Source organism: Mesoplodon mirus, assembly GCF_964341445.2.
Source record: "Mesoplodon mirus genome assembly, chromosome: 1".
Taxonomy (NCBI): Eukaryota; Metazoa; Chordata; class Mammalia; order Artiodactyla; family Ziphiidae; genus Mesoplodon; species Mesoplodon mirus.
The window spans coordinates 8,166,122-8,186,136 of NC_138976.1; the positions used below are offsets into that span (position 1 = coordinate 8,166,122).

General features: G+C 40.7%; 1 protein-coding gene across 2 annotated transcripts in view; it reads right to left on the reverse strand.

Annotated features, from left to right (window-relative positions):
• The window catches only part of STXBP1 (syntaxin binding protein 1), a 71,495-nt gene that overhangs the window by 49,780 nt on the left and 1,700 nt on the right, over positions 1-20,015 (reverse strand). The gene's annotated exons all lie outside the window — the stretch shown is intronic.

Below are 20,015 nucleotides of genomic sequence, written 5' to 3' on the forward strand. Positions count from 1 at the left end.
TGAGGGGAGTATGTGATGATAAATGCCTGCTATCTGAGAAACCAAAACTTAACCTCAGACCCATAAAGATGCTGGACAGTGTTACAGGAATGACAATTCACTTTCTCTTTCATGGGAAATCCTCATTTTCGATCTTCCTTTCCCCCTCTTTCATAAGATTTATAGTCAAAAGGTTAAGGAGCTAGAAGCTCTCTAAAACAAAGCCTCTTGGACCTTGGAACTTTGATTAGTAGAAAGAAAATCTCAACCTGGGGACAAAAAGAGGTTAGAGATAGGAGTTTCCGGTTGTACTTTAAATGCAACAGTCACTTCCCCTCAGCTCCAAAAGACCTATTTTCTTCTTCCTAAGATTGCCTTCAACATGGATAAAAGGAGCTGTGAAGTTACCAAATATACACAAATAGAAAAATCAATCAAAAATGGGATCCAAAACAATTCATCTCTTCTTCAAATCAATAGCTTATAATAGTAAATACTATTTGGTTATATTAACATTTTGAAACAAAAAGACCAAAGACAAAAAAAAAATGGTGACGTGGCAATTAATCTTCCAGGACAGAAAGCACCGTTTCTCATAAGCACTGTTGAATAAGACTTTTTTTTTTAAAGAAAAGAGTCTAGAATGAGGGCCATTTTTGTACAAGATAGTGATACGCATGCAGTTATTTGGGAAGCATTTTACATCTGAGAAACAGAGAGAGAGAGAGAAAGAGAGAGAGAAGGAAAACACACTGCCCTCATGCGTTACCACCAGCAGCCGACCTTATCTGTTAATACTCCTTTTCAGCTGCCAGTGTGTACCTGTTTCTCCGCAAAAACCTTGTCCTCTTCCTATATAGACTCCATGATGACTGTAGTAATTCCTCCTTAAACTGCAGAAATGGAGAATAGGTATCTATCTAGATCCTGGCAGGAACCCAAGATGTGGCCAGTATCTTAAACTGGTACATGTAGCATTGAATGGCTCCAAATCATATTTCTTGACTTAAATGGGAGTTTCCCTAAGGACTAAAGGATTAGGGAACATACACTTTGGAAAAAAGGGGAAAAGACTGTTTCATATAATTCCAGAAACCCAGAGCAGACAAAACATGGTCTAGTCTAGTGGTTCTCAAAGGGGAGTGATTGTGCCCACCCCCCAACCCCTGCTGGGGACAATCAGCAATGTCTGGAGGCGTGGGGTTTTTTTTTGTTTTTTTTGCGGTACGCGGGCCTCTCACTGCTGTGGCCTCTCCCGCTGTGGAGCACAGGCTCCGGACGCGCAGTCTCAGAGGCCATGGCTCACGGGCCCAGCCGCTCCGCGGCATGTGGGATCCTCCCGGACCAGGGCAAGAACCCGCGTCCCCTGCATCAGCAGGTGGACTCTCAACCACTGCGCCACCAGGAAAGCCCCTGGAGGCGTTTTTGATCGTCATGATTGGAGGGTGCTATGGGCATCTAGTGGAGAGAGGCCAGGCATGCTACTAAACATCCTACAACGTACAGGCTCATACAGCCCAAGATGTTAATAGTGCTGAGGCTGAGAAACCCTGATCTAGTCCATGTTATAAAGAAACTGAATCTCAGAGAGATCAAGTAACTTGTCCACGGGAGTGGTGGTAGAAATCACCTTACTTCCAAGGTCCAAGATTCTGACCAGCCCAATCTGTTCTGCTCTAGGATTTAACTTGCTACACGTCTTCAGGTCTCAGATATTTAAAAATGTGTACTCTCACACAGCATGACAAGGCCACAAGCTCAAGCCCCCTCTGGAAGCATCAATGCAGCCATTCAATAGGTGTCCAACTGACATAAGACAAAAGCCTCGGGGAAGCTTCCAGAAGGCAGGAAGTACTCCCCACACCCACATGGCCCAACACACACAAAGGTCTAATTTCAGGAGGGCTGCTACCTTTTCCCAAATCCAGGGAACTGGTTACAGTAAGATGCCAGGAAAAGAAAACATCCTGTTGGGATTTGGGCTCAGATCAAGCACAGGAAGAGGGTGGAGCCCCAAAGAGAAGAAACATTGAAAATCCAGAAGAAATGGCTGGGTTTGTGCAAATTTTCACCAAATATACAGACTGAGTGATCTTCTCAAGTCAGCCTTCCATACTGTAGAGAACAGATTTTGCTTTTTATGTTTTCAAATTGGCTTATTAGTTCTGCAATCCCATTATTTGTTGTTTTCCGTTGCCTTGGCTGGGCTAGCCCGCTTTCCACTTCGTTCTGTTATTTCACATTACATCCCATTTGAACTCTTGGTTCATCATTTTTATGTTTGAGAGTGATTTAAATTGTTTTCCCTGTACCTATCTTCTTCCAGAATAAATACTTTACTTGAGCCTTTATGCCTTGCTTCTGTCATTTTTCCATATCAAATGTTCACAAAGTTCCTGTGCAGAGTTTTTTTTTCCTGCTTTAATCACCAGACCGGAGGCAATTCTCTCTGGCCGTCTATTTGTATCAAAATGCATAGGTGGGCTATTGCCCCCTCCTCATTTACCTAGGCATTATTTGAACATTGCCCTCAGAATGTGAGTTGGTTCTGTGTTGGGACAGTGGCCTTTGCCCAGACTTCCGCTAGGGGATGGGTACACGAGAGCTGACTGGTGAAATCTGTCTCTCCAAACTGTATAATTTAGCAAAAAGTTCTGGGCCAAAGACCACTCCACTGAGGGTGTATACTGGAATCTAGGAGGGGATACCCAGTATCAGAAACAATGACCTTGGGCTTCACTTGATTTCCTGCTTCAGAGTGAACTAATGAGCTAATTCAGCATGAAATTCCTGGATTTGGGATGTCCCAAATATTTTTTAACCTGCCTCTGTCTAATCAGGCTTTTGTTTGCTGCCAAGACAATGAGCCCTAGGATTCTAGCAGACTGTTTCCATTCTCCTTTCAGCAAGCAAGCAAGAAAAAAGTGGCCCCAAAAGCCTGTTGTTTTGCTATAAGAAACTAGGCAAACTAGGGTGTGGTGGTCCCCAGCCTTTGGCTGGTGGCCACTCCCCCGCACCCCCGTCTTCTTGGAATGCAGTTCTTACAAAAGATAAAGTCTTAGTTTTATTTATTTTTATTTTTTATTTTTTTATTTGTGGTACGCAGGCCTCTCACTGTTGTGGCCTCTCTCTTTGCGGAGCACAGGCTCCGGACACGCAGGCCCAGCGGCCATGGCTCACGGGCCCAGCCGCTCCGCGGCATGTGGGATCTTCCCGGACCGGGGCACGAACCCGTGTCCCCTGCATCGGCAGGCGGACTCTCAACCACTGCACCACCAGGGAAGCCCTAAAGTCTTAGTTTTAAATGCTGAGTCTTATTTTCTACAATTGATGTGTGGTAACTGACTCAGCAGGCCTGGGAAAGTTGAATCCATCTGAAGTGGAGTCCTAAGCCAGCAGCAGGGAACACTGAAAACCCATTAAGTGTACATGGTAGAATCCTCAACAGTTTCAGGAGCTGGCAGTGCCAGGTACCTCTGGAACTTAAAAGAGTGGGAGAAGGTATAAGGCGTGTTGGTAGAAAGGAATTTAAGAAGCAGGTGCATCTAGATCCCTTCTCCCACTTCCCATCACTGGGTGAATGTCCTTCTCCCAACACAGAAGAACACTAAAAGTTTCCTCCTCAGAGAGTGTAGTGTGTACAGGACCCCTGGACTGGGCACAGGAGTCCAGTCTGGGACTGTGAATCTCACCTTGAAAACAGAGGGACAAATGGCTATATGTATGGATTGTTGAGAACTACCCTCCATCCCTTGGCCCTTTTCTTCCCTCAGACCCCAGAATTCTGGCAGCCAGACCTTTACCTCCAAGGAGAAAGAGACTTCTCTGGGGAATGGAGCCCAAGAAGAAAAACCCAAAGATACTGACCTTGGGGATTCCTCAACAAACAGCCCACCCAGATCAGGCCCATCCACAAGGTTGGAGCTCCCAATCCGTGTCTATGTCTCTCATTTTTAGTCACAGCAGCTAGTCAGGGTTTTCTATACATCTGAGAAAGTTCCTATATGGAAAATAGAGACCAAAACAAATGAAACAACAACAAAAAAGCATGGAGGGAACAGACTATACAGAGTTTTGTTTTGGTTTTTTAAAGACAGAGACATAAAATAAGATACCACATGCACGAAACAAGAATAGAGAGCTATAAAAAAGAAAATTTCAGAAAGCTATTATAAAATTTTAATGAACATGACAGCAGAAATTTTAAATTAAATAGGAGGGTAAGGCAAGAAATAACAAGTGCTGGCAAGGATGTGGAGAAAAGGAAACACTAATACAAATTTGATGGGAGTGTAAATCAGTGCAGGCACTATGGAAAGCAGTATGGAGAATCCTCAAAATATTTTTAACATTTGATGTTAATTTAATATTTAATTAGTTTATAAATTCATATTTAATATTAAGAATATGACTACTATATGATCCAGCTATTCCACTTCTGGGTATTTTTTCTGAATATTTCAAAAGTATTTATTCTTGGGAGTCTACTGCTAAGTAACATTGAATTCTCTTCTATGGAATATTTTGATATATTTATATTTTTCAGTTAAATATAAACCTTAATTTTTTTTCAAGTTCTTTGACACTTTATAAGAATTGCCTCTCCTCCAATTTCTTTTTTTTGACATTTAAAAGCTCTATAATAGTGAAATGATGGTTTTTAAAATTTGCATAAGTCATATCCATTCATGGCTCATGTTTTCCTTAATATACATTCTACGTTAGCATCAAACCAATGCAATAAAAACTCATTAATCCAAGCCCCATTCATTTTAAAGTCAATCCCCACTAATGACCTCTTATTTCTGCTTGTTTCTTTCCTCTCACCTAGAATTCCTTTTGTTTTTTTGAATTTTTGAATTTTATTTTATTTATTTATTTATACAGCAGGTCCTTATTAGTTATCCATTTTATACATATTAGTGTATATATGTCAATCCCAGTCTCCCAATTCATCACACCAGCACCCCCACCCCGCCACTTTCTCCCCTTGGTGTCCATATGTTTGTATTATATGATCCAGCTATTCCACTTCTGGATATTTAACCAAAGAATACAAAAACGCTAATTCGAAAAGATATATGCACCCCCAAGTTCAATAACAGCATTATTTACAATAGCCAAGATATGGAAACAACCTAAGTGTCCACTCTATTAACAGATGAATGGATAAAGAAGATGTGATTAATCAACTATACGCCAATAAAAACTAATTTAAAAAAATAAAATTAAGAATCCGCCCACCAATGCAGGGGACACAGGTTCAATCCCTGGTCTGGGAAGATCCCACATGCCACAGAGCAGCTAAGCCCGTGTGCCACAACTACTGAGTCCATGTGCCACAGCTACTGAGCCCATGTGCCACAGCTACTGAGCCCACGCACCACAACTATTGAGCCCATGTGCTGCAACTACTGAAGGCTGCGCACTCTAGGGCCCGCGTGCCGGGACTACTGAGCCCGCGTGCTGCAACTACTGAAGCCCGCATGCCTAGAGCCTGTGCTCCGCAACGAGAAGCCACCGCAATGAGAAGCCCACACACCGCAACGAAGAGTAGCCCCAACTGGCCGCAACTAGAGAAAGCCTGCGTGCAGCAACGAAGACCCAATGCAGCCAAAAAAAATAATAATAAATAAAATTCAAAAACAAAAACAAACAAACAGAAAAGGAAGATGTAGTATATATATATATATATATATATATATATATATATATACACCATGGAATACTATTCAACCATAACAAAAGATGAAACCTTGCCATTTGTGACAACATGGATGGACCTTGTGGTTATTATGCTAAGTAAACTAAGTTAGATGGAAAAAGACAAATACTGTATGACTTCACTCATAGGAGGAATATAAAAAACAAACAAAATAAATGAACAAACCAAACCAAACAAAAACAAACATGTAGATACAGAGAACAGAGTAGTGGTTAGCAGAGGGGAAGGGGTGGGAGGGAGGAGGGCAAAATGGGCAAAGAGGATCAACTGTAGGGTAACAGATGGAAATTTTTTTTTTTTTAATTTTTGGCTGCATTGAGTCTTCACTGCTGCGCGAGGGCTTTCTCTAGTTGTGGCGATCGGGAGCTACTCTTCGTTGAGGTGCACGGGCTTCTCATCGCGGTAGCTTCTCTTGTTGTGGAGTACAGGCTCTAGGCGCCCAGGCTTCAACAGTTGTGGCACATGGGCTCAGTACTTGTGGCTCACGGGCTCTAGAGCACAGGCTTAGTAGTTGTGGCACACAGGCTTAGTTGCTCCATGGCACGTGGGATCTTCCCGGACCAGGGATGGAACCCGTGTCCCCTGCACTGGCAGGCGGATTCTTAACCCTTGTGCCACCAGGAAAGTCCCGAAACTAAATTTTGGGTGGTGAGCACGCTGTGGGGTACACAGAGGTAGAAACATAGTGTTGTACACATGAAACTTATATAATGCTATAAACCAATGTTACCTCAACAAAAAATAAATTTAAAAAAATTCAAGGGTGAAAAAGAGGGAGGCAACAGAACAGACATCTGGGTTGACAGGTCATTTATTCACCAAAGGAGCAGGAGAAAGATTTATCATGTTTGGAAATGTTGGTTGAAAAATAAACAAAAAATGCATAAAATTAAATTAAATAGAAGGGTTGGAAGATAAAGCTGAGGAAATCTCCTGGAAAACACAGCAAAGAGCCAAAGAGAGAAATAACTGAAGAGAAGAGATAAGAAAATCAGAGGACCAGTCCAAGAGGTTCACCATCTGAATAGTAGGAATTCCACCAAGAGAAAACTGAGGAGAAGAAATCATTGTGAAATTATTTAAGAAATGTTCCCAGAAGTAAACAGCATAAGTTGCTAAACTGAAGGGGCCCAGTGAATATCCAGCAAACTGTGGCTCATGGGCTAAATTCAGCCTGCCGCCTGTTTCTGTACAGACCTTTACACTTTTAAAGGGGTGGGAAAAAAGAAGAAGTGGCAGAGATGATATATGAACCACAAAAACTAAAGTATTTAAACACAGGGCCCTTTATAGAAAAAGTTTCCTGAACCTGGTCTTGCACAATGGATAAGAACAGACAAATACCAAGGCAAATTACCATGAAAGTACAGAACACTGGGGACGGAGTGAAAGTTTCAGAGGGGACGACATGGGATATGTACAAAAGATCAGGAATCCAATGGCTTCAAAAACTTCTCCAAGGCAACACTGGAAATTAAGATGACAGTAGAGCCGTGTCTTCAAAAGTCTAAACACAAACAATTTCCAATGTAGAATTCTACACTCCTCCAAACCGTCAATGAAATATGAGGGTAAAGTAGGTATTTTCAGACAAGCAAGGTCTCAATAAAATTACCTCCCTTTTCTCAGAAGCTCCTGGGAGATGAGCTCCACCAAAACAGGAGAGAGTAGACCAAGAAAGGAAGACACAAAATACAAGAGACAGGACAATTCAAAACAAGAGAGGTGAGAAAAATCCCAGGAGGATGGTGAATGGAAGTCCAGGGTACTGGGGATGCACTAGAGGAAGACTGCCAATCTCTGCAGGAACATGGCTTTATTTTTACCACATGTTTACCACGTCCAGGGCTCATTATTCTGTTGCATAGAACCAGGTTTCCCTGTGGCCTCATTTCATGTAGTGCAGATCTGCTGGTGATGAATTCTTTCAACTTTTTTGAAACTGTTTATCTTGCTTTGTTGCTGAGGGATAAAACTGTTGCTCTGGGTATAAAATTCTATGTTACTATTTTGTATCTTTCAGTCCTGTAAAGACAGTGCCCTGCTGCCTTCGGGCTTACATTGTTTCTGACAAGAAATCTGCCGCCATCTTTATCTCTGTTCTGTACATAATGTGTCTTTGCTCTCTGGCTCATTAAGCATTTTGCTTTTTATCACTGCTTTTAAGCAGTTTTGGTTATGATGTGCCTTGGTGTAGATTTCTTCATGTTGCTTATGCTTGGGGTTCATTGGAATTCTTTGATCTCAGAGTTTATAGTTTTCATCAAATTTGGAAAATGTTCAGCTAATATTTTTTCAAATATTGTTTCTGACCCCCCTCATTCTTTTCACCTTTCTATATATTAGGCTCCTTGACATTGTCTCACATCTTGCTGATACTCTCTTGTTTTTATTCCCCCAATCTTTTTTCTATGTTTCACTTTGAATAGCTTCTATTGCTTTGGCTTCAAGGTCACTAGTTTTTTCTTCTGCAACGTCTAACTTGTAACCCTAACCTTTAATAAAAAGCATTTGTGTAGAGAGATAAAAACAAGAGAGATAAAAACAAAGATGGCAAGTGGTTAACCATTGTGAAATCTAGGTAGAAGATAGGTGGGTAATCATTACACTATTCTTTCAACTTTCCAGTATGTTGGAAATTTTTCTTAAGAAGGGATTGGGGGGGCTTCCCTGGTGGCGCAGTGGTTCGGAGTCTGCCTGCCAATGCAGGGGACACGGGTTCGGGCCCTGGTCTGGGAAGATCCCACATGCCGCGGAGCAACTAAGCCCGTGTGCCACAACTACTGAGCCTGCGCGTCTGGAGCCTGTCCTCTGCAACAGGAGAGGCCGTGACAGTGAGAGGCCCGCGCACCGCGATGAAGAGTGGCCCCCGCTCGCCACAACTGGAGAAAGCCCTCGCACAGAAACGAAGACTCAACACAGCTAAAAATAAATAAATAAATTTATTTAAAAAAAAAAAAAAAGAAGAAGAAGGGATTGGGCCGCAGAGGAAGAATGAGTATTACCTCTCTATGAGAAACCGACCAGATCTTTCAGTCTCAGCGAAAGCTCGAAAAAGCTTATTACTCTAACTAGAGTTTCAAATCCCTTAAACGGTAAGTAGGAGAAAGAGATAGAGACACCCCATGACGCAGTCAAAACAGTAAAGTTCAAGGTGACCCCTTTCCCCAAGATTATGTGAGAAAAAGCAAACCAGAAAATTCTCGGTGGCCACATGATTGCCTCATCTTAAAATCCTGAAGTACTTTTAGCCAAAAGATGATGAGATCTGTCGACTGAGTAATTTTAAGGGGTTCACCTCACAGTAGTCTATTGTTAAAAGCCTATAGTGTGAAATTCACACAGAGCAGAGGGGGACTCTTGTTCAGAGCCAATGTTTTATTTTCTTCAAATCCCTAGAAACTAGTACCAACAATATTGATGTGTCCAGAGACCAGGGAAAGGCCTCTCTGCTTCAACTCCTGGCTACACCAACGCTCAGAAGATGGGTGAAGAAAAGCTATGAGAGGAGAAGGTCAGCGAGCCCTCTTCACCCCGTCACTGCCAGGGTAGGGGCTCTGAAGATCATCTAAGTGTAAAGGTTCTTCCTTTCTCCCTCGGCTGCCAAACACAAGCAGCTTTGTTCCTACTGCCATTAAGGGAAGTTCATGAGGATCATCTGAGACTGGATTAGAATTAGCTGGGAAGTCCTGAGCTCCCTCTAAACACAGTATAAGCAGCCTTCCCGCCCTTACCATTGTAACAGTCCTCGCAGCTTATCCTTGTCATTGTGAATCTACGCCGACACAGAACATAAAAATAACACTGCTTGTCCCCAGCAGCCATGGAGAAGGAAGATCTGCCAATGCCATGCATCCAGCAGACTAGTACAACCTGACTTCCTGCTCCGGATGAGGCTGGACCAGATGCTCCTACAATGCTTCCCAGACTGAAGATTCTATGATTTGATGGCATCTTTTTTTTTTTAATTGGAGTATAGTTGCTTTACAGTGTTGTGTTAGTTTCTGATGTACAGCAAAGTGACTCAGCCACATGTATACATATATCCCCTCTTCCTTGGATTTCCTTCCCATTTAGGTCACCGCAGAGCACTGAGTAGAGTTCCCTGTGCTGTACAGTCTGTTCTCATTAGTTATCTACTTTACGGATACATCCATAGTAGTGTATATCTGTCAGTCCCAATCTCCCAATCCATCACACCACAACCCTACCCCCACCGATGTGATGGCCTCTTGACACAGCATAACACCCGAAATCCTCAGAGCCTTGCATTACGAGTGGCTATAATCATTTCCTCTTTCCTCCTCAAAACAATCCTGATGGGCTTCCCTGGTGGCGCAGTGGAACAACTACTGAAGCCCACGTGCCTAGGGCCCGTGCTCTGCAACAAGAGAAGCCACCGCAACGAGAAGCCCACACACCTCAACGAAGAGTAGCCCCCACTTGCCAGAACTAGAGAAAGCCTGTGTGCAGCAGTGAAGACCCAATGCAGCCAAAAATTTAAAAAATAAAATAAAATTAAAAATTAAAAAAAAAAAAAAGAGTAGGTCAGATCACAGAGGAGAGGATGCAGGGTGAGAAGAGGGCCTGGGTTCACCCCCGAGGGGCACAGACATTTACAGCCAGGTACAGGAAGAGAAGCCAGAAGGTTTGAGAGTCAGGAGGGAAGGGAGGCTAGCAGAGCAGTGTCTACGATTTTGTGGCTCCCAGGGTCCACCTTCAAATCATCCCAAAGCAAGCCTGAGCCTTCACTCAGTGATGAGTCTCCAGTCTCCAGGCTGGGAGGCTTGGCAGCTGGAAACTTTTCAGGACTTACTCTTGCTGTGGTGTTTCGCCTGTGTCTTAAAGTCAGTCCTTGCCTGTCTGAACCTTGTTGTTCTGGATTTTTTTTTTTTTTTTTTTTCCCGGTACGCGGGCTTCTCACTGTTGTGGCCTCTCCCGCTACGGAGCACAGGTTCCGGACGCGCAGGCTCAGCGACCATGGCTCACGGGCCCAGCCGCTCCGCGGCATGTGGGATCTTTCCAGACCGGGGCTCGAACCCGTGTCCCCTGCATCAGCAGGCGGATTCTTAACCACTGCGCCACCAGGGAAGCCCTCTTTCTGTTTCTTATATGCTGATGGTATTTCACTTTAAATGTCTACTAATGATTTGGCCTAACAGCTGACCTCGTAGGAAGTAAATGAGATATTAAGTAATTATTGCACTAGGAAAGCCTATTTTATTCTTGGGAGCTAAAAAATTTAGAGAGATGGGGTTCGTGCCCCGGTCCAGGAAGATCCCACATGCCGCGGAGCGGCTGGCCCGTGAGCCATGGCCGCTGAGCCTGCGCGTCCACAGCCTCTGCTCCGCAACGGGAGAGGCCACAACAGTGAGAGGCCCGCGTACCGCAAAAAACAAAACAAAACAAAACCAAAAAACAGAAAGAAAGGAATATTGGAAATCTGGCCTATGAGAGCTTGCAATTTGAGCCATTAGTAGTTAGTTATTCTTACTTTGGAGCCCCAAAGACATATATTAAGATCAGATCAGTGTATATCAGAAGCAAATTGCTTTGTTTTAACCAACGCAAACTTTCCCAAAGAGCACTGAGCGGGCAACAGCTGGCTGTTATCTGGTGATTACTAGATCCTGTGTCTATCAAAACTATGAGCGATTTGTTTCCTTGACTCTGCTCAGGACTTACTCATAACCTTGAGCAGACAAACTTATCTCGGTAATTATATCTGTAAAATAATAATAACCCCTTATAATGACTCATTGTTTTCAGAGCAATTGTTTGGATTATTATTTAATGCAAGCCTTCAAAGAATTCTGTGATGCTGGGATTAGAATTTCCAATTGAAAAAGACATTAAATAACATGTCCAGGTCACCCAGCCACTAGGGGTTGGCACTGGGACTGTCAGCTGGATGTCCTGACTTCTAGTCTAGAACTCTTTCCACTCCACAACACTGCTTTGCGCTGACTTTTTTTTTTTTAATTTTAAAAAAAGCCTGGGAACAAAAAGCAAGTAAAACTCATACTTGCTGCAATTCAGATGAAGTCTTGGCTATCTCGCCCTAACTTCAGTGCTAGCAACAGCCCTTCACAGGAGAAACTGATTGAAGCAATCAAATCAGAGGATCGCCTTGGGGATTCTCCAAGCACTTCTCACAGAGGCGAGCCACAGGACTGGGGTTCACGATTTATGGCTGTTGAGTCACCAGTGATAACTTCACAATTTGGCCTGACCACTCCACTAAAGAAAAGACTCTTCATTAGCAGCCAAACCCCTGTTTGTCTAAGAGGTGCTATGTGCCAAAAACACCAGAGGGAAAATCTTTTAGTGCATATTCAAAAAGCCCTTTTTGGATCCTGTGGTAGATATGCTCTCTTACATCTGATGGGTGACACATGGATGATCCCTGAGTCGCAAACTGCTTCTCATCGAAATTTTATCCCAAATTAAACTACTTATCACCCTATCATAAGAGTGACATTTAGTCTAAAACAAATAAGACTGTGTTTAGAAATAAACGGCAAGAATACTGCATATTAAAAAACTACAGGGGGGCAGCAGAGAGGGGAGGGTGGGGAGCCTCTGGGATTCAACCAAAGCTGTACTCAAATGACAACTCATATCCTTAGATGCTTTTATTAAAAAAAAGTTAACCAAGCATTTGATTCAAGAAATTAGAATAAGAACACACACACACACACACACCCCACAGAAGGAAGAAACTGAGTTTTTTAAAAGACAATTAAAGTAGACAAATCACTACCAAGTATTTCCATGAAAATAATAATACTAACAGGGTAGAATGAGAAAAGAGATCACAACTACCGATGCAGAAGATATTTTTTAAATTAGACAAATCTAATTTAAAGTTAATAAATTTGAAAATTTTAGGTTGAAAGGCCTATTTTATAAGAAAATATAAATTGCCAAAATTGATTCAAGAAGCTGAAGAAAGCCTGAATAAATAAATAGTAATCAAATAAATTTAAAAGACTGTCAAATATTTATCCTCTTCCCCCCCAAAAGCAACAAATTCAAATCGTTTTATGGATAAATCATTCCTAACATTCAGGGAAAGGAATGTCCATGTTATTTGATCTACTCTGGAACATGCAAAAAGATAAGAAACTTCCCAATTCATTTAAGGAGAGACAAATTCTGATGCAAAAGATCTGAAACAAAAGGGAGAGAGAGAGGAATAATATATATATAAAATACACATATTCAACCGTTCATTCCAAATATTTCTTGAGTGCCCACTATGTATCAGCATTGTTCTAGGTGCTGGGAATACAGAAGTGAACAAAACAAAGGCTATGCTCTCACGGAGCTTCCATTTGGCTGGTGGAGGCCAAGATAAAAAAAAAAAACAAAGAAGACAGTAAGTATGAAATGTCAGATTTGACATGGTGAGGGGGATGAGAAAGTAGGGGGAATTTCAATTTTATATAAAGTAGTCAGAGCAGTCCTCACTGGTGAGGTGGCATTTGACCAGAGACCTAAAGGAATTAAGGGAACAAGCATGCAGATATCTGAAGGAAGAACATTTCAGACATAGGTAACAACAAATGCAAAGCCCTGAGGTGGGAACATACTTGGAATGATCAAAGAACAGCAAGAAGGCTCCAATGCTAATGAATATAGACGTAAAAATATTAAGTAGAATTTAATAGCACTGAAAAAGAATACTGCATGTCTAACAAGTAAGTTTATCTCAGAAATGCAATGAATGATTGCTCAATATTATAATTAATTAATTATATTACATTACCAGATTAAATAAGAAAAACTACATGATCGTTTCAAAAGAAACTAAACCAGTAGCTAAGCCTGGTTTTAAAAACAAAACAAAAACTCTTAGTAGGGCTCCCCTGGTGGCGCAGTGGTTGGGAGTCCGCCTGCCGATGCAGGGGACGTGGGTTCGTGCCCCGGTCCGGGAGGATCCCACATGCCGCGGAGTGGCTGGGCCCGTGAGCCATGGCCGCTGAGCCTGCGCGTCCGGAGCCTGTGCTCCACAACGGGAGGGGCCACAACAGTGAGAGGCCCCCGTACCGCAAAACAACAACAACAACAACAAAAAAAACCTCTTAGTAAGCTGAAACTAAAAGGAAGTAATTTGGATGTCAACTTCTTTAGGGAAGCTTCCTCTAACCTCCCCAGGCTTACACCAGACTAGCGCCCTGTATCATTCCTTTGTAATTCTCATCACAATTATAACTAACAAATTATTTGTATTAACTGTAAGAGTACCATATTAGAATCCTTTTGAAAAGTGAGGTGTTTCAAAAATATGATACTTTTAATAAACTAGGAATGAAGATACAATGTGTCCATTCAAAAACAATTTTTAAAATTTAAATGAATTGTCTAAAAGGACACAGGATGAGTTATAACAAGAATAAGTAGTTTTTATTAAAAGTACACAGAAAAGGGCTTCCCTGGTGGCACAGTGGTTAAGAATCTGCCTGCCAATGAAGGGGACATGGGTTTGAGCCCTGGTCCAGGAAGATCCCACATGCCACGGAGCAACTAAGCCTGCGCACCACAACTACTGAGTCTGCGCTCTAGAGCCCACATGCCACAACTACTGAAGCCCACGCGCCTAGAGCCCGCAAGCCACAACTACTGAGCCCACATGCCTAGAGCCCGTGCTCTGCAACAAGAGGAGCCACCACAATGAGAAGCACATGCACCACAACAAAGAGTAGCCTCCACTCGCCGTAACTAGAGAAAGCCCGCACGCAGCAACGAAGACCCAATGAAGCCAAAAATAAAAATATAAATAAATATATATTTTTAAAAAATAAATAAAATGGGCAAAGGGTTTGTGTAGACATCTCTCCAAAGAATATATACAAATGGTCAATAAGCACATGAAAAAATGCTCAACATCACTAGCTGTTAAGGAAATGCAAATCAAAACCGCAATGGGATACCACTTCACACCCACTAGGATGGCTATAATCAAAAAGACAGATAACAACAAGTTCTGGTAAGGATATTATGAAATAGGAGCCCTCATACACTGCTGGTGGGAATGTACAATGGTGCAGTCACTTTGGAAAACAGTTTTGCAGTTCCTCAGAAAGTTCATTACCATATGTCTCAGCAATTCTATTCCTAGGTATCTACCCAAGAGGACTGAAAACATGTTTCAAAAATAATAAGTATAACATAAATTCTTCCAATCCATGAACATAGTATATCTCTGCATTTATTTAAGCTTTGCTATCTTTCATCAGTATTTTGTAACTTTCAGCATGCAGATCTAGAACACATTCTTTTAGATTTACACCCAAGTATTTCATGGTTTTTGTTCTACTATAGATGATACTATTTTATTTTATTTTTTTTTTTTTTTTTTTTTTTTTTTTTTTTGCTGTACGCGGGCCTCTCACTGCTGTGGCCTCTCCCGTTGCGGAGCACAGGCTCCGGACACACAGGCTCCGCGGCCATGGCTCGCGGGCCCAGCCGCTCCGCGGCATGTGGGATCTTCCGGGATCGGGGCACGAACCCGTGTCCCCTGCATCGGCAGGCGGACTCTCAACCACTGCGCCACCAGGGAAGCCCTAGATGATACTATTTTAGATTTCAATTTCTAATTGTTCATTGCTAGTATATAGAAATACAATATATTTTTGTAAATTGACATTGTGTCTTGCAACCTTGCTAAACTATCTGCAATTCTCCTTATCATACAGTTGCTCCCTTATTTGTGAAGTTAAGAATTTTTATTTTCACATTGTAATACAGCAAAGAAACTAGAATATTAAAAGTAAATTTGTTAAAACGTCAATTCTCCCCAATCCAATCTATAGATTCAAAACAATTCCAAACAGAATCCCAGAAGAATTTTTAAAAATAGAAATTGCCATGCTCATTCTAAAATTTATATGGAAAAGCAAATGAACCAAAAGAAGCAAAATAATTCTGAAAAAGAAAAACAAAGCTGGAGGACTCAAAATATCTGGTTTCCAGTCTTACTTTAAAGCTACAGTAATTGAGTCAGAATGAGTGTTAGTGAAAGCATACATATAGGTCAAGAAATAGAACAGGGAGTCCAAAAATGGACCTACCCAAAGATGGTCAATTGATTCTCAACAAAGAACAAAAACAATCAATGGGGGAAAAGGATAGTCTTTTCAACAAATGGTGCTGGAACAAATAGACACTCACAAACAAAAAATTTACATATATACAAAAATGAACTTTGATCATAGCTCACAATATATAAAATTAACTCAAAATGGATCAAAGACTAAATATAAAGCTGAAAACTATAAAACATCTAGATGAAAACACAGGAGAAAAACAAACAAACATAGAAAATCTTTGTGAACCTGGGTTAGGCAGAGATTTCTTAGATAGAATACCAAAAGTACAATCCATAAAAGAAAAAATTGATAAATTGAACTTCATAAAAATTAAGAACTTCTGCTCTTTGAAAAATACTGTTAATAGAATGAAAAGACAAGTCACAAACTGTGAGAGAATATTTGTAATTCACATATCTGATGAAAGAAATGTACCCAGAATACATAAAGACCTCTCAAAACTAAAATAATAAGAAAACAGACAACCCAATAAAAAATATGCAAAAGGTTTAGACATCTCACCAGAGAAGATACACAGATGGCAAATAAACACATGAAAAAATGCTTAACACTATTAGTCATTAGGAAAATGCAAATTAAAATCATAAGATACCACTACCTCTGAGAATGGCTAACATTTTTTAAACTGACAATACCAAGGACTAACAACGATGCTGGTGAAAAATGTAAAACGGTATAGCCACTCTGGAAAATAATTTGACAGTTTCTTATAAAGTTAAACACACACTTATCACACAACCCATTAATCCCACTCCTAGGTATTTACATATCCAAGTGATATGTTCACACAAAACCTGTGACTGCTTCTAGAAGCATTATAGAAGCATTTGCAATTGCCCAGAAAGTGAATAACTCAAATGTCCTTCAGCTGGGGAATGGAGAAACTGTAGTACATTCGTACAACAGAAGAGTAGTTGGCAATGAGAAGGGACAAACTACAGATATATGCAACATGGATGATTGTCAAATGCATTATGCTAATTTAAAGAAGGCACATTCAAAAAGCTACATACTGTATGATTCCATTGATAACGACATTCTGGAAAAGGCAAACATATAGGGACAGAAAACAGTTCAGTGGTTGCCAGGGCCTGGGGGTGGGAGGGGAGGATGACCATAAAGGGGCTGCACAAGGGAATTTGGAGGATGATGACCTGTTCTGTATTTTGATTATGGTAGTGACTATATGACTGTATGTAATGGCTGAAATTTGAAGAACTGTTCACTAAAAAGGGTAAATTTTACTTATGCAAATTATACCTTACTTTAGAAATGAAAAAATGTAACATGTATTTATTATATTTCAAAATATAACACTTAAATTATCTGTATGCTAACCAAAGTTTCTTTAAAAAAAAAAAAAGTGTAAGAATGGGGCTTCCCTGGTGGTCCAGTGGTTGAGCGTCCGCCTGCCGATGCAGGGGACTCGGGTTCCTGCCCCGGTCCGGGAAGATCCCACATGCCACGGAGCAGCTGGGCCCGTGAGCCATGGCTGCTGAGCCTGTGCTCCGCAGCGGGAGAGGCCACAGCAGTGAGAGGCCCGTGTACCGCAAAAAAAAGAAAAAAAAGAAAAAAAAAAAAGGATAACTAATAAGAACCTGCTGTATAAAAAAATAAATAAAATAAAATTCAGAAATTATTTTTAAAAAATGAAATTCTCCTTTCTCTTAACAATCTCCTTGCAAAGTCGACAGAAGGGGAAAAAAACAACTACATTTTATAGAAAGAAAATAAAGAAAAAAAAAGTAAAGAAATGACTAGAATTGGAAACAGAAGTTGGGTCAGGTTACAAATCATCCATATATTCTTCGGGTCTATTCTTGCATTTTCCAGCTCATTTGCACCTCGTTCAAGAAGTTTACCGAAGACTCCACACTTTCTCCCCCAAAACCCTGGCCCTCCAGGAAAGAAGTATTCTATCTCTTCTTGAAATCCTCTAACACTTGTACTGAACCTCTTTGTTGATCTTTTCATAATGATAATATTGACTGAATTTACTGTGTGTCAAGAACTGTATCAGACGCTGTACCTGCATTACCTCATTTAATACTCATAGAACCACATAAGGTAGGTGCTATTATTACCCATTTTATAGATGAAGAAATTGAAGCACAAAAGGGTTCCATTATTTACCAAAGTCACACAGCTAATAGTGGTAGATCAGAATTTTAGTCCAAATCCAGAGCCCATTCTCTGAATAGCTATACATAAAGATTAAGTCATTCATCCAACATTTACAAAGCCTAAGCACTAACTCTCACACTAAAGACAGACTTAACAGAAAAACAAATATCGTTATCTTAATGCATATATGTGGAATCTAGGAAAAGGGTACAGATGAACCTGTCTGCAAGGCAGAAATAGAGACACAGATGTAGAGAACAAACGTATGGACACCAAGGGGGGAAAGGCGGGGGTGGGATGAATTGGGAGATTGAGATTGACATATATATACTAATATGTATAAAATAGATAACTAATGAGAACCTGCTGTATACCATAGGGAACTCTACTCAATGCTCTGTGGTGACCTAAATGGGAAGGAAATCCAAAAAAGAGGGGATATATATGCATATAGCTGATTCACTTCGCTGTACAGCAGAAACTAACACAACATTGTTAAGCAACTATACCACAATTTAAAAAAGAAGAAAAAGAAAAAAAAGGAGTATACATATTCAAAAAAAAACCCAAAAACAGACAGACTTAAGAAGAAGATGAGGTCCTACTCTCCCACGAAAGAGCTTCTGGTCTAGTTGGAGACCAACACAAAGAAGTACAATACACTCGTTATACCTTAAGTATGTCAGGGGAGTGACAGGGAGGGCATCTCAGGATTGTCTGTGTCTGTCACAACAGTGTGACACTGTCCCACATTTTAGTGTCCCTGTATTCCCCCATAATTCCTACCAGGCTCTGAACAAACCTTTGTTGAATGAACAGCTAACACCCATCTCCTCTACTTTTGTTGTATCTGTACCTACTGCCACTCTAAAACTCAACTTAGAAAGATGTGACAGGAAGCCAAAAACTACATTTACCTTCCTCTCAATCATATCCTTAAGAACATTGATTCATTCCATGAATATTTATTGACTACCAACTATGACCAGCCACTGTTTTTGGTATGGATACAGGGATGAACATACCAGATAAAGACCATGCTCTCCCGGAAGCAATATTCAAGTGGATGAAACAATCAAACAAGTACCAAAAACAAACAGACAAAAAACCCGCCAACCAAAAAAACAAAAAATGAAACAATATCACTTCAGATCATTTTAAGTGCTATGAAGAAAATAAAATTAGGGAATATGATAAACAGTGACTATGAGGTGTTAATTTAGACCGGGAAGACCAGGCTGTGAAGATGACATCTAAACTGGTGCGTGTTGGTTAAAAAACATCTTTGTTTTACTCCTATTTGTAGAGGAAAAAGGCAAAGCTAGAAACCCCCTCCGAAATTAGGAGTCAGAATTAACAGAATTCTTTGTGTCACTGACAAAGAATTGCAAAAATATTTTTTTCCAAAATTTATACCTAACTCAATAGTTATAGAAATAGAATGCTGTTCACACATTCACCAACTTTATGTAAAATTGGTTTTATTTTTGTAAACAGTGGCTTTGCTTTATTTCAGAAAATAAATTTTGACCATATTGCACAATAATTTTTTTTTATACTTGCTTCTAAAAGTTGGGGGGAGCTACCTGCATGAACAAGGGTCACGGCAAAAGGATGCAAAAACGTGATTTCTGTAACACCTGTTTCCGGGATTTTGTTTTAAAAGCACCTTATTCAAATATAACATTTAAAAGAATGTAACATAACAATCCACATTTCACAACCCTTTAAAAAGCATACTGGAAGGAAATGGTATATCTAGAACAATGAAGAAAGTTATTTTTTCCTAATGTTGCAAGGAAATGGACACCAGGTTTTTAAAAAGTAATTAACACTGATTTTGGCAAGTCATTTAACTGCTCTGAGCCTCCATTTCTTTCCCAAGGGTAAAATGAGGGTGTTGACATGAAAGGATCCCTAAGGGTCCTTCCAGCCCTAAACGCTTTGATTGGCCTTTAAAAATAGAAGGTATGTGATTCAGAACCTTTACCGCATGGGGAAGGCAGGTGATAATTATTGTGGACACTTTTTTTAAAACTTGCTCATTTTGGGGTTCAGTTTTTACAACAATT